Source organism: Vulpes lagopus, chromosome 3, assembly GCF_018345385.1.
Source record: "Vulpes lagopus strain Blue_001 chromosome 3, ASM1834538v1, whole genome shotgun sequence".
Classification (NCBI taxonomy): Eukaryota; Metazoa; Chordata; class Mammalia; order Carnivora; family Canidae; genus Vulpes; species Vulpes lagopus.
The window spans coordinates 147,137,633-147,153,379 of record NC_054826.1 but is presented as its reverse complement, the minus strand read 5'-3'; the positions used below and the strand labels follow the sequence as shown (position 1 = coordinate 147,153,379).

General features: G+C 43.2%; 1 pseudogene; it reads left to right on the top strand.

The window, feature by feature from the left end:
* The first annotated feature begins 3,509 nt into the window (after nucleotides 1-3,509).
* The window catches only part of LOC121487153, a 189,327-nt pseudogene continuing 177,089 nt past the window's right edge, over nucleotides 3,510-15,747 (top strand).

The following is a 15,747-nucleotide window of genomic DNA, read 5'->3' as shown; positions in this document are numbered from 1 at the left end:
GTTCTACTGGGAAGCTGCCTCTCCCGACCACCCACATGGTGAACTCCTGTTCTTTCTTGAAGAGGCAGTTAGGGCATCACCTCCTCCAGAAAGTCTTTCTTGAATGCCTAGGCTGAGTAAAGCGTCCCCCCTCTGGGCCAGGATTCTGTCTTATGCGTGCCTCAGTGCTTGCTTGGCAAGGACATCATTGTATCGAAATGACTGATTTTTGTACTTTTCCCCAAACTAGACCATAATCCCGTTACATACAGAGTATCTTACTTAGTTTTGTCCCCAGTACCTAGCACAGTGAACTGGAAGTGCCTTAGTGACAACTCTATGTGATAAAGATGATACCACCTCCATTCATTTTATAGTAACATATGCCTGGCATTCCCTTCATTAGCTTATATTTCCTTGCTCTAGGTCTCCAACTAGAGTAACTTTAGATGAAGTAGCAGCTATTCTCCATATATGCAACTACCACATTAGTCTTTCCCAAAGTGGGCTCTTCAAAATACTGACACTGATTTGGGAAATGCTTCATACTCGCCAAACATTTGGAAATTCACAAAGCATATTAGGTTTAAATGGTTCTAAGAAGTCAAATCTGTTTTAACTCAAGGTTTCCAAAACACTTTAACAAAATCCTTATTTGTGGGGGATGAGGGGAAACATATCACCTATTAATATCCCACAGATTTAGTGTTCCTCAGAAAATACTTGAGAAACACTGCATTACTGATGCAAGTCATCCTAACAGAGTCATTCATATATATACTGCAAGCCAGAGATAGATTCTTCTTGAGAGACTATCTGAGCTCCTCTGACTTATTTCTTTAGCTGTTGTTCATAAAGGTTATTTCTGAAGTAGATTTGTGAATTTGACTATGGTTGTATGAAAAAAAATGGTTACTCTAAGAGACAATATCATTTTCCAGAAAGAAAACATTTTTGTGGTTAATGTTTCCTATCACTACATCCCAGGCATTGTTCAAGTGCTCTGAGAGCCCATGGAAAATATTTTTATTCTTAGTACAATCTCCTCACTCTTCCCAGTCATGGCGAGATATCCTGAAACATTTATTTTGGTGAGAGTTTATACATCTGGAGTGTTTTTGGGTGCACTCACTAAAAACATCCATATTTTCTACACAGAAGTGTTCTGCATGATACTAATCCAGGCTTCATGGACACAAGAACATATATAGGTAGAGAGACACATACATGCCTTTACTTGTCTATAAATTAGTTGTGAAAATTAAAATAAGCACCTAAGGGTGTTTAATTTGGTGTACCCAAGCATTTGCCTTTTTTTTTTTTAAACTAAAATTAGCATTTTCTGTCAAGTCATTCTTGAGACTCCTCCAGCGCTTTCTTTGATAGGACCTCATCAGTGGAAAAGATAGGTTTCCAATTTTATAACACCAGAGAGATATGTAAATCAAGTAATATTCAAGGTTAACATATTTACTAAGGGCCTGCTATTGTCCAAATTCTGCATGACACTATCAGGACTACTAGAGTACTTATTTCTGTTTATCACCAATGCAGAGAGGCTGAAATCATTCTATGTATATATTTAAAATGTGTTGGCTCAGATGAAGTTGCTCAGTACAGAGACAGTGATGGCTGTGCTAAAGAACATATTTACATTCCTGAATAAGCAAGAGTGGACCTCAAATCTTTCTGGGTATTGTTTATACAACCCTTTCTGACTGTATGCAGAAGGTCTCAAAGACCTTCTCAAGACAATGGCAACAAGTTGTTGAGTTAGGAGACAATTACATATAGGTCACCTAGTTGCCTTAAGTTCAACTCATTTTCCAATGCTACAGCAATTTCCTAGCTTTCCTAATGAGATCTCAATAAATTCAATAAATAAATGCATCCTAGATAATATTCCTAATAAGATTTCAATAAATGCAAATTCAACATTTCCAAGTATCTTTCTGACCCCTTTTATTAAACTCTACACTACGCATTTCATAAGACTTACCACTAGTAATTGTTACTTCTTTTCTTTTCTGGCATTTAAGCTGTGGGAGAACATGAATTTTTCTTATTCTCTACTCCATTCTCACTATTCACCTCTGTGCCTGACACACAGAAGATGTGGGATAAATCTTTGTGTAATTAATTAATTAATATGTTCTAAGTGTCAACTATTGCCTTCTCTCTTGAGTTAAACTATGGGCCCCTTCAAGGGAGGTATTTTTCTCCTATTATATCATTTCATCAACTCGCAGTGGCTATTTCCCTGAATTGACATCTTAAATTTCTCATGTCTGTGTTCTCTCTACCCTCCTAGAATAACTTTCTTGAGGTCAGTGATGGTGCCTTATTCATCTTTTCATCCCATTCATTTAATACATTCTCTGGTGATTAGAAGGTGAATGATAGTTATAAAGGAAAAAGGGAATAAGTGGAGTGAAATTTACAAGCTAGTGTGCCAAACAGACACAAACAAATCCAATACAAAGACGACTATGACAGTATCATAACAGTGATAGAAACAAAATGCACTAAGCAAGTGCTGGGGTAGACGAGATTTAATAAGATTAGTCAGATCTGCAAAGACTTCACAGAGAAGGTGCCATCTGAACAAGACCTTTAAGGACAAGAAAAACCTTGATAAGCAAAGATAAGGCAAAGGCATTGAAAAGGAAACAAAAAGAGCCCTTGCATTTGGAAGGAGAAGAGAGAGGTAAAGGGAAAGTTATAGCTAAATCACACTAGAAGAGACTATGAAAAGAGGCTGGAGAGGAATGCTCAGAGATGTGGTAAGAAAAGAGTGTTCTGGTAAGGTCATTAAGGACTTTAAATGCCACTGGATTCCAAGTGAAATGGAACTTTTCCTATTGCCTTTGAGTTTCAGCTAAGACCTTAAAGCTAAGAACAATGGGTATAAACACCACATTTTAAAGTGTGGTCTTAGATATTTTGATGTAACACTTATTCAGAGTTAACCAAACTTTGTCACTATCAATGCCATATACAACAGCTAGACATTTCTCTTTTTTTTAAGATTATTTTTATTTACGTATTCATTCATGAAAGACACACACACACAGAGAGAGGGTTGGTGGGGGCAGGCAGAGACACAGGCAGAGGGAGAAGCAGGCTCCATGCAGGGAGCCTGATGTGGGACTCGATCCCGGGACTCCAGGATCATGCCCTGGGCCAAAGGCAGGTGCTAAACCACTGGGCCACCCCGGGATCCCCCAGCTAGACATTTCTTGAGATGATCCTCTGAGGTGGGAGCATCCCGGTAGGGAGTGCTGGCACATTCCCTTCTCACCACCACCGACCTCAAGTCAGATGAACCCTCAGAAGGGTTCCCAGAGGAACCCTTAAAAGACTTGGAGGTACCTGCAGAAGAAGAGATTTTCTTCTCAAATTCAAGTCAGATGCTTGTTTTGAGACAGGAACTAGTAGGCCTTCCCATCTTTCTGTCACAGCAGAACTAAAAAATGTTCTTGGGCAAGCCTGAGGCTTGTATCCAGGGGAGCAGGAGCCATACAATGAGGATGGAGGCTGGTGCCTGCTTGAGGCTGGCTAGAGCTGCCAGTGAAAGCAAGGCAAAGAACAGGAGACAGGTGGCTGTCAGATACTCCCATTTGGTGAAGCAAGGATGCGTAAGATTTCCCATGCGCTACATGGCTGCTAAAGAAGGCAGCCTGACTACAGTCATCTCTAATGAACTCTGCTGGGAAGTGGAGATTCCAAGGAAAAGGGACACGGGATCTACTGTGGAAAGGCAGGAGCTGAGGTGAGGAAGCATCTGCTGGGTCAGGGAAGAGTGTAATCGATGCACAGGACCACTCAGGGCCTGCCAAAGAAGACATAAATACGCTCCTGAAGACGCCTCAACATTGGAATTTTGCCATGCCAGAGCTTTAAAATTCCCAGAAGAGCACCCTTTCCCTCCCCCTTGGTCTCCCCACTACTTCAGAGGATCCAAATGGAAAAAGAGAGAACTTGGATTCAAAAAAATAATTGGCTAGGACTTCCTTTTCCACCATTAGTTCTAGACCTTACCTAAACAGAGGGGAGATGCTTAGAATTAAGTAAGAAACAGAAGTTCTGACATATACTGGAATGGAATTTATATCAAAAGAAGAAGAAGAAGAAGAAGAAGAAGAAGAAGAAGAAGAAGAAGAAGAAGAAGAAGAAGAAGAAGACGACGACAACGACAACTTCTAATACCCAAAAATGACATGAATTAAAAGATTCTGCCCAAAATACCATCAAAGGTGATGGCAACAGTAGAAAAAGATAAAGCCATTTCCTGATGGTTTCTATTCATCCAATAAACTGCTTTGAATTGTTTCTGCTAATGATAAAAGGTCAAGAAGTTATTTTTAAAGACAAATGCTATGGCCTGATTTATGCTCTAGAGATACCATTTACGACTATAGAGATTATTGAAAGAATGGACACTTCTCCCTCTGTGTCAGAACTTCATAAACTTCAACTATACTATTAAATTTCCCCACAGGGTAAAAGTGGGATGTCTCTGTGAAAAAGGGACATATTTCTTCCCCTTAATACAAATTCCCAAAACAGAGGAGGATAAAAAGTCCTTACTAAGCCATCAAAAGTACCCAAAAGGAAGTATTTTAAAATATTTCATCTGTCCCTTGAACCTTAATGAAATCATGAGTAGTTTGTTTTAATACATGGAAATCCTACCTTCCAGACTGTTAGAGTCTCTCCTCTTTTGCATTTACTTGTGCATCCTGAAAGTGCTTTGCACTTCAAGGTATCTCTTGAGAAAATGGTTTAACTGATACACGTTGGCACAGACCAAGTGAATCCACAGATTTCCCTACGAAACCACTCCCTTCATCCTAGGGCCTCTGTTCTTTGCTGTGGGAGCCCAATGTGCAGAACGAAGTAATGCAGACACTAAGTAGACTCCCTGGTCCTGTTCATCAGTGTTATGAAGATATAAAAATAAGACTTAGACAATGCAATAGGGAATTTGATATATTTAGATGGTCACAAGCTGAATTTTGCTCGTCACTGCTATACAGAGGTGAGGAAAAGCTTTTTTAAAAACTGTTTTTAAGATGAAAGGTGTAGGGAGTTAAGATCATCCCTATAACTTGCTAAAACTGATTCTAACAATACACAGTGCTACTTTCAATCTGTTGGATGCTTATGCAACCCACCACCACTGGCAATGAGAGCTGGGTCAGGACCGATTACCTCTCTCCCCAAACCTCTACTTGGAAGGCCTGCACAAACCTTCCAGAATGTAAGAGCCCACCAGGCCTCTTCCTCCAAATTAGAGCCATGTCAGTCTGGCGGTTACCACCCATACTTGGTGGTCTTTTGCTCTCTTTTTTCTCCTCTCTAGCAGTCTTCCTTTGGTCTGAATTATAAAATCTCTCCTTTTCATCTTGAAACCCCAATTCCAAGAGAGAGAGAGATTTTCTGAATAATAATATTAAGCTATAAAAGAACCATTCTGAATAGTACATTGTAGTCAAAGCCAGCAGCTATAGCAGTAGAGGCACAATGCCTTACATTTCTGGGTCTCTGGAAATCATGTTGCCATTCACAACTACTAGTGGACAGTTACTACTAATGGACAGTTCAACTAAAAATTATAGTTCAAATGAGTCAAAACTGACCGACCTGAAACTTGCATTCTGGATTTGATTCCATTATCTTCACTTTTTTTTTTTATGTCAATAAACAGAAACACTGCAACATCGAGGGAAAAGATGGTAAGAACTGGTCCTGATTTCTGATGGGAGTATCTGCTTGGGTTTTTGTTTGCTGCCTTGCTTCTAACCCATGGTAGCTGAATGCATCAGGTTTTCCAGGTCAGAAGCAAGGCAGGCAAATACCAGGAATTGGTGGGAACCATAGCACAGGGAAGGTAAGGAGAAGTCCTAGATACTAGACTGACCTCCTATTTAAACTTCATATCCACTTCCTGCTGGAATAACCAACACCAACAACTGTCAGTCTGCATGGAAGAAACCAGTTCATCTGGTTATCCCTGACATGGGTCTGATGCAGAACCTCAACTTGTCATATCTGGTCTATCCTGAAATGGCCTAATAGTAAAGAGTCACTGACCACTTCTACATCATAATTAAAAAAAAAAAAAAAAAAAAAGGAATCTGGTGCCTGGGTGCCTCAGTGGTTGGGCGTCTGCCTTTGGCTCAGAATGTGATCCGAGTCCCGGGATCAAGTCCCACCTTGGGCTCCTCACATGGAGCCTGCTTCTCCTCCCTCTACCTATGTCTCTGCCTCTCTTTCTCTATGTCTCTCATGAATAAATAAATAAAATCTTAAAAAAAAAGGAATAATTTTGAAAGTCTGCTTCTAATCTCCTTTATTATATATTTTGAGGAAGAATAAAGTAATACCTAAGAAACAGGGCACAGGATATATAAAAAGGGACTTTGTACGTTTCCTTCAAGAATTAGGTGGAATACAAGTTAACAACCAGACACCAGCATTGTTTGCTGTGACCTTAAATCAAGTGATCTTAGATTCTGCATGAGAACTATTTAACCAGTGAATCGGAGGAAATTTTAGGTGATCATAGTGTCTTGATCACTGAAGACATAAATATGTTATTATAAAACAAATCATATACCCCACTCAACCAAATCAGTAAACCTCTTTACTGTATCCAAACAAATAGAGGTGGGGTGTTAAAAGCTAGCACAGCAGTGTGGCTGCCGAGTGAGGAGAAGTGGCGCCAACCCAGCACTCAACTGAGGATTGACAGTTCTTAAAGCACGCACAGTCAGTGCTCTGTAAATGCTGCTTCCATTCCTGTGCTTTATATGAGCTGCCATCTCATCTTTAATCTGATTTTTAAATTTTTCCTGTATTATTTGATTATTCAGTTTACAGAGTGTCTGCTGTGTGCTAGACACGTTTCCAGGTCCTGGAGGTCTAGTGATGAACATGAGGGGCCCTGTCCCTGCCCTCCTGGTGTTTGCATTTTAGGGAAGAAATAGCGAACACGTAGTAAATAAATATGACCATCTCAGAGTGTGAAACCTGGTATGAAAGTAACCAAAGAAGACCAATGTTCTAGATGGGGAGGATATATGCTGCCAAGGAAGTGACATTAGAAGTGACAATGAAAGGGGCTTTGACTCTCTCGTCTCCTGATAAATCCATGGTGCCTAGATCTGGTAACCAGTAGATGGTCAATCTTTTGTTGAATGACTGCTCAGAGATGTCACAGTGTGTGTGAAAGGAAAGACGCTCAGTGGTTGATCATCTGCTTTTGGCTCAGGTCGTGAGCCCCTGGGGTCCTGGGATCCAGCCCTGCATCAGGTTCCCCACAGGGAGCCTTCTCCCTCTGCTTACATCTCTGCCCCTCTCTCTCTGTCTCTCATGAATAAATAAAATCTTTAAAGAAAAAAAGAAAGAAAGAAAAGCTATATTGAGAAAAAAATAAAAAAGAAGGAGGTGGACTTGTGCAGGACCCCCACTGAGTACTAGAGAAAGACAAAGGAAGGCCAATGGGGCCACAGAACAATGAACAAAGAAAGAAGTGGTAGGAGGTGATGTAAGAGAGGGAAGCAGGCCCAGACCGTGTTTCTTGTTGGACACTGGCACCCCAGGCTCATCAACAAGCTATATTTGCAACCCCCTGGTCAATAGGGTTACCCCTCCACTGGCTAACCTGAGCCTGCTTTCTAGTCTGAAGGAGTATGTCCTCTGGGCAGTGCCCAGAACACAGCGAGGTTCCTCTGCACAGGAGCTCCAGCGGCCCCCTGTACCACCTTGGCAACCCTCCGCTCCTGGCTTGGCGAGGCCATGTCTTGGCCCCAAACACCCCTCTGGGATAACCTCCCACGTGTGCCCATGCCTTCCCTCCATCACACTCCTCCCCATTTTTATTTGGTGGGAATGATCTGCCCCCACTAGACGGCAAGCGCCTTCAGGGCAGGAGCTGCCTCTGCGTGCTCATCACTGCAGCACACGGTGGACACTCGGTAAGCACACTCCCACGACTACACAACCTCTAACCTTCGCTTAAAATAAAAGGACTAGAGGAAACGTGCTTAAATTTTTCCCATTTTTGGACTGAGACACAGTTAAGCATAGTCTCTGACCTGACAATGGCATGTTCTAGAATGAGGCAAAAGAAGGCAAATGTACTTGGCTCTTTTCCTGACTCAGACAGCCTGTGACTTTGGGCAAATCATTTAACCTCCCCCCTGTGCCTGAGAGTGGGAGCAGGGCAGGAGAGCCTCACCCCCTCACGACAGGTTTAATGGGGGAGAGGGAAGGGAATAAAGAGGGAGGCGGGAAGAAAGAAAAGCCTGAAGTTGCCTGGGATTTTTAAGGAGCAAGTCTACACTATCTCTACATTATAACCACGAATCATAAGGCTCGTTTGCATCTAACAAGCCGTTTTAGGAAATCAGTTTTAGTTCGCTTCAGAGCGAAACCAACAGAGCAAATGCATGTGAAGGAAGGTGTCCCCGGTTAGGGAAAAGGTCAGCCACAAACAGATGCATTGACAACTTAATCATTGCTTATTAGGGTGACAGTTTTTAATTAAATATTTAAAATTGAGAGAGAGTCACAGGGAAGAAGTTTACATGTGTATTTTTTTTTCCCCTGACATCAATACTGCCATTGATGAGCAGATCCAATTTAGTTTCACTCTGAGAGTGCAGACAATGGTCAGTTTTCCTCCAGCTGGCTTATTTTACAAGCATTAATGAACAATTAACCAACACTGGCACTCTTTCCGTCTGTAATCCTGTAGTAGGATCACTAATCTCTACCACTAGCAGCTAATGATGAAGGTCTCTTAAGCTTCACTTCTTATCTCAGCCAGTTCTTAATACTTGCATAAGTATGCCTTCTGAGGAGGGGGGCCCCCTACTGCTATGCAACCCCGAGAACAAAAGCCCAGAGACATTTTTGAAGGGGTTTCTGTTCAATAACACTTCTATGCTTATGTTTGCCTTCCTCCTACAACAAACACCAGTGATCAACTGAGGGCTCTGCGGGTCACGGAGGGCTCTGTGTTTCCATACTTCTAATACTTATAAGAATGTATTCAGACGGCATTATACACAACCCCACCCCCAACTGCACAAGCAGACACCCTAAAGTGGGGAGGGAAACGTGGACACAGAATCAAACAGTAGTTTTCTCCATGAGTCAGCTTTGATTTAGTATTGAATTACACTGGGTTTGAAACCACATTGTCATTAAAAATGTATAGGGCAGAGGCAGATTTATCTGGCCAACCCCACACAGGATAGGTCTTCGTTTCTCTGAATTTAATACAACTTATATTCAATTGTCTCTCTCTAGTGGGGCAGAAAGCAATTCACCATTTCATTAGAACTCCTCCATAGGGTCAAGATTTAAAGAAAATGCAGGGTCAAGATAAAAAAAAAAAAAAAAAGTCCAACTGTAGAGTGGCGCAACCGTAGGAGGATAGCTTAGGCTGGAAAGACACGCTCTTCATTCTTTACTTTTCAGACTCTCACAACTTGCTGGGAAAGTTGGTATTTCCAGGAAAGGTGTCCTCCGGACCCGATTCCAAGACTGAAGTGCTGGAAAAGGCTGTGTGGGAGGGAGGAGCAGCAGCGGAGGCGACCAGCCGGGTGGGTGCCCGGGGGGCTCCTCCTTCGCTTTGGGCGGCTCCCCCGGCTGCAGCGCGCTGGGAGACCCCGGGCCCCAAGCTGCGAAGCTCGCAGGGTGACCGCCGAGGGTGCCGTGGGCGCCCAGACACCGAGCACTGGGATGTGGCCCCCAGAGCAAGGGGACCCGCTCTCTGCAAGAGACGGCAGGGTGGCCCCACCTCAAGGTCCCCCAGGTTCCAACTACTCAATGCCACCTGCACCCTACCACAGTCGCGCGGGTGCTCCCAGACGCAGGATGCTCGGACATAAATAAATACAAAGTTAAACTGTTCCCCAACCTGGACCCCAAAACCGAAAGGAATTTTTTTCCCATAGGTCGGCTGACTTTGCAGTTGCTCTCTGCAGGGCTGCACGAACAGCCTCCCTGGCCCAGGTAGAGCCTCCCTGCCTCCCTGCCTCCCTAGTCCAGAGCCTCCCTGTCCCCCAGACCCAGAGCCTCCCTGTCCCTCAGGCCCAGAGCCTCCCTGTCCTCCAGGCCCAGAGCCTCCCTGCCTCCCTGGCCTAGAGCCTCCCTCTCCCCATCCCCGGGGCCCAGAGCCTTCCTGCCTCCCCAGCCCAGAGCCTCCCTGCCCCTGGGCCCAGAGCCTCCCTGTACCCCCTCACCTCCCAGAGCCTCCCTGCCCCCCAGCCCAGAACCTCCCTGTCCCCTCCCCACCCCCCAGAGCCTCCCTGCCCCAGTCCCAGAGCGGCCCCGGCAGCAGCGGCTCCGGCTCTGTGGGCAGGCCGGGGCTGCAGTTGGGAGGCTGGTCCTATTCACACGCGGCCTCTGACCCTTGTGCAATTTAGACGAGTCACTTAACCCCTATGCCCTTCTGCTTCCTCACTCATTCCACAGACACAATGCTACCTGCCCCTCCCCACCTCCGTGGAGCCCCCAGAGGGGCTGACCTATGTCAGCGGAGCCCGGAAACACCCTTCGTGGGCATGAGGCTCACACTGCATAGGAGGTGGCGAGGTGCTCGGTGACACTCCGGGGAGACTCTGGCTGGGGTACCTGGAGGTCAGGGACACTTGCCACCGGAGACTTGGTAGCCATGTGCTTGGCAAGTGAGTCTCAGCGGCAGGATAGGGAGTTTATTTGCTCTTTAGGAATCACTGGGCTGATCTAATTAATTTAAGTGATTGTTTGGACAGGAGCAGCACAGTCTGAAAGGGGGTGGGGGACGTCGCGGTATCCTGTGACTCTTACATGGGTGCTTATTAGCCCTCAATTAGGAAGAATTAATTCAAGAGTACATACCATTCTCCCTCTTAGAAGTGTACTCTTTACTGCCCCACAAATGTTCACTTCCATTCCTTACCTTTCCACGCTGCTTCCCACCTTCTCCCCTCTACTCAGTTTTTGCATTCCAACTTAAGTCCCACCCACCTCCCTCATCAAGTATTCTGTAACATTCCAGTCTGTACCTACGTGTGTGTGTGTGTGTGTGTAATTTCCATCCCACACAATTCCTGGCATGATACTGGACACAGGGAAGAAGTCCAATAAACTCATGGCATGATGTGGTGAAAGAACCTGGCCTAGAAAATCAATTCCTGAAACACACCAACTATTTCCTACCTCAGGACCATTGTACCTGCTGTTCCTGATGCCCGGCACCTGCTCTCTCCATGCTCTGCTCTCCCCCCCCCCCCCCACCTTTCCCCCCCCCCCCCAACACACATTCTCCTTTTGAATGGCTGGCTCTTTCCTATCCTTCAGGTCTTGAACATAGTCTATTCACAGAGGCCCATTCTGACCACCCAAAATAAAACAGCGTCTTCATCCCACTATTCTCTCACATGTATTCCTCTTCCTTGACAGCAGTTATCACAATTTGTTAACTACATATTTTCTTTGTCCATGTTTACTTCATTATTATGTCTTCACTACTAGAATGTATGCACCTTTCATCTCTAACACAAGAAGCCTATCTCTTTGGCTCACCCCTGTTCGATAAATGTTTGTTGAATTCATTAGTTAACGATGTCACCCAATTTTGTAGCCAATACTGCCCAATGCCTGTTTGGCAGCCCTCATCATTCTCCCTGGAATAGAAAACATGTCCTTTTCTACCAGTGTTGCAGCTTGTTTATCAGGATCCCCCAAAAGGAGTGCAGCATGTTTGGTATTTCACAGGATTTTTTTGTTATGACTCCTTTATCAAAAAACCAGTTTCTTTATCTCTTCTTCTCTCAAACGTGGGGTCAAGACCAACAGGCAGGGAGGAGAAGAGTGAAGTAATACACATACGGCATCGCAGACAATCAGTCAGTGTCCCAGGACAGAGCTCTGGCATTTCATCTCCTGAGTTGGGGTTAGTGCCTTAACCACTCCAGATCCTCCATGAGAAATGGAAAGTGGCCTTTCCTCTCATCTTCTTTGTTCCACGGCTTGGGATGAGGGACCAACCATAAGTTCTAATAGAACTCTTCCTTGACTCCCAGGAGATCTGTCAGGTTTTCAATAAACAGCACGCTCATGACATTAGTACCCGTTCTGGGACCTCGATCCTTAGTAATATATTAACACCCCACTTCCCAAGGTTATTTTAAGAACCACATGCAACAAAAGCATGGTGCCAACTGATGATTGGTATACGAGTGTTAGATTTATCACTGCCACAGCAGTGCTGCAAGTGCTAGAAGTGGACATGCATGGCTTGCCACTGCTGTGGGCTGCCAAAGTTTAACAGTATTTATAAACAGATACGGCGATGGCATCAGAATGGTTTTTCCCGTAAATAACAGAGCTCCCCTAAAGGATGCTCAAAAGGAACAAGAATTCCTGAGGTGGGGAGGCTCCAGAGTTGCCTAAATCAGAGGTTCAATTTTGTTATCGAGGATCCAGGTTCTTCCTTCCGCTCTGCCATCCTTAACATGTTGGCATGCAACCCACGAGGCCGTATGTTTGCAAGTATCACACCTTCGTGTGCCAATATCCAGAAGTCCCCAGCAGGTTTCCCTTCATATTCATGTCCATTGTGTGGAACCAGGGTAAACAGGCAACCCTAACCAAATCATTTGCTTGGGAATGGATTTCTCAAGACTGTCCTGGACCAGTCAAGATTACCCCAACTAGAACTATAAGCAAGGGCCACTTCAGCCAATGTGTGTGGAAAGTAGACACATTTTGGGTAGGCAGCCACCACTGTTTGCTACAGTGATGTAATGAAAGCTGAGCCCCTAATTGTTCCCCAAGCCAAACGCTATTTAGACACATTCATTTATGTCAGTGAAACATTTCCTTAGGAACTAGTCTATTTTGAAGCTACACATCCTGCCTTCAGGTGCTACTCCTTCCATAAAATTGGTAAAAAGTTTTGCTTCTTCTTTGTCTGTGGACCCGGAAAATCATTCCATCTCTGGTTAAGAAAATGACAGCTTCCAGGTGCTAAGTTCTGGCCAGACCATGCATGGCAAGGATTCAACTGTAGACAAACATAAAAATAAATTTAAAAAACGAAACAAAACAACCACAATGGGCCATTTTCATGTTATTATCTTGCCAGGTAGCTAGAGGCCCTGAGACTTTTGCCTCATTTCATCTGATAGCGATTATTACCCTACCAAAATACACATCTTCACATGATCCCCACCGGCAATGAGACTGTTTTTGAAAACTGAAACATTTTCAAATGCAAATTCAGTCTTGTCAATCCACTGCTTTAAAACCCTTCAATGGCTCCTGACCGTCCCTGGGAAAAGTTCAGCTTCTAAATATAGACACCCTGCTCACCCTTATAATCTCCTTTCTTGCCACTCTTCTCCTCTGCTGGCCCTAGTACCAAAGTTACAGGAATTAGAAAACATTAAGCATATCCACCCTAAAAATTAGTTTGCAGTATTTTTAAAGGAAATAAATGTCCAATAGTAAGGTATTGGTTAAGTCAATTATGATATATACATATGGTGACTATAAAGCAGCAATTTAAAATCATGCTGTAGAATATTTAATGATATGAAGACATGTTCATACAAGATATTGGTAAATGAAGGAGATTATCAAAATCCAGGTTCAAGTATGACCCTAATTTATAATATATATGAATAGACACGTATTGGAAAAGAGCTAGAATATTAGACGCAAAAATCTTCATGATGGCTAGTTATGAGGAGTAAGAGCAGAAGATTCTAACTTTATTCTTTGGACTTTTATCTAGTTTCTAAAATTCATACAATGAATGAATATAACTTTGACAATCAGAAAGAAATTCCTTGAAAAAAGATATTGAAATGCAAAATATGTAATTGGCCACACCTGGAAAAACTGGACATAAACACTTCCACATCCTTTCTTCTAACAGCCTCACCCAAGTTCCCCACCCACACTCACATTCAAGCACACATTTAGCAGCACTTAACCTCCTCCTGGTTGCTGGTTTACTATGGTGCCATGGACAAATACCAGCCCGAGAAAACCCAGGGCCTGGAATTTAATTTAAATCCAAACGTTTCCAAGTTTGATAGAGAAGACTATGGGCTGATGGTCCCTCACTGTACCCTTTTTAGGGTATACATCATACTATTCTCCGAATACAGCTATTAGACTGAGGCTACTCTTAAAGTCCATGATTTAGCTGTCCTTTTTATGTGCTGAGGCATGTAGCACAGTGCCTTGAACACTGCAGGTGCTAAATAAATAAATCTTTAATGAATGCAAATGATTTACCAACTAATAAATTGATATATCAATTAATAAAACAATTGATTTCTGAGAGTCCACTGACCCCAGGAGCTGGGCAAGTTCTTAATAACAACAGATGGATATAAAGTGTCGCTGCTTTCAAGTAACTTCCAGCTTGATAGGAAAGCAAAGCTATGGCAAACGAGCCAAATATGTGCTAAATTGTGTCATATTGATATAACTGAAACAAAAATTCAGAGATGAGAAAGATGAACATAGACTAGAATACAAAACAACTCTAAAGTAGGATCTGCTCTCTAGCCAGAGACCACATCCTTAAGGCCCACCCACCAGGCTTCTCCCCACTCCTGCCCACCCAATAGAACAGGTTCTGCCCCAAGTCAAACCACTCAGTCAACCAATCCACTGAGGCCATATGCATAACTGTCCCTGTACAAGCAAAGTTATAATTATGTACAAAAATCAGAATACAACCTTTAACCGTACTTATCTAAGGCTACTAAGTTTAGGACTGGTGGATTCCAGGTTCCTCCAGTAGCTCAAATGCACTGAGACTTAGACCTTGGATAGATCCCTTCCCTTTTGTTTGAGAATGTCTCTTTATCCCATCCTTTTATTGATTCAGCTAACCAGCTATCGATTCCATAACTAGGAGGTTTCAGTCTAGAAGGAGAAATATGTATACACACAAAGTAAGTTAAGAAGGTGTTAATTGCCTTATGAGAGGTGCAGATGAAGTGCTAGGAGATCATTTCTGGCCAGAAGTCAGTAAGTGCGCCATCAATATGAGAAAACATGATGGGGCCTTATGAGATAGATGGGAATGGAACAGGTGGAAATGATGGGGAAACAGCATTGTCAAAGCAGATGAAAAATATTTTAGACACAGACACAGGCACAAACACACACAGAGAGACAGAGAGAGAGGAGTTATAGTTTGATTTGGTAGGAAGACAGAGAGAGATTAATATACTCGGAACCTCATGCAGAGGGAATTAGACTTCATCACTGAGGTAGTAGGGAGCCAGTGAAAGTTCCTAAGGAGGGGAAGTAACATGCCACCACCCAATGTTTACTTGCATGTGCCAAAAAGAAGGAATGCCTAGCAAATAGGTCTCTTATCTAACAGTCTGTGTATTCAAAATAGGTGCACCCTCTAAGTATACCTACAAAGAATACCTTTCATTTTCACTGTGATCCTCTATCTTCCCTTTAGAAAGGAGTTTTATTGCTTGTGCTATGGTAGTCCTAGAATATTCCCACTCTGTCTTGGCTGTGTCATGTCATCAACCTAAAAATAGATGCTAATTAACAAGGTTATTTCTAACTTACATTGTTAAAAGAGAGGAAAACAGTGATGAAACACACAGAGTATCAAATTAACCAAGGATGGAACCAACTTCTAGCTCAAAATTCCCACCTCGCAGACATTGAATTCACTAAATAGTCTCCTTTTTTTGTAAATCAGATAGTCATTATCCAAAT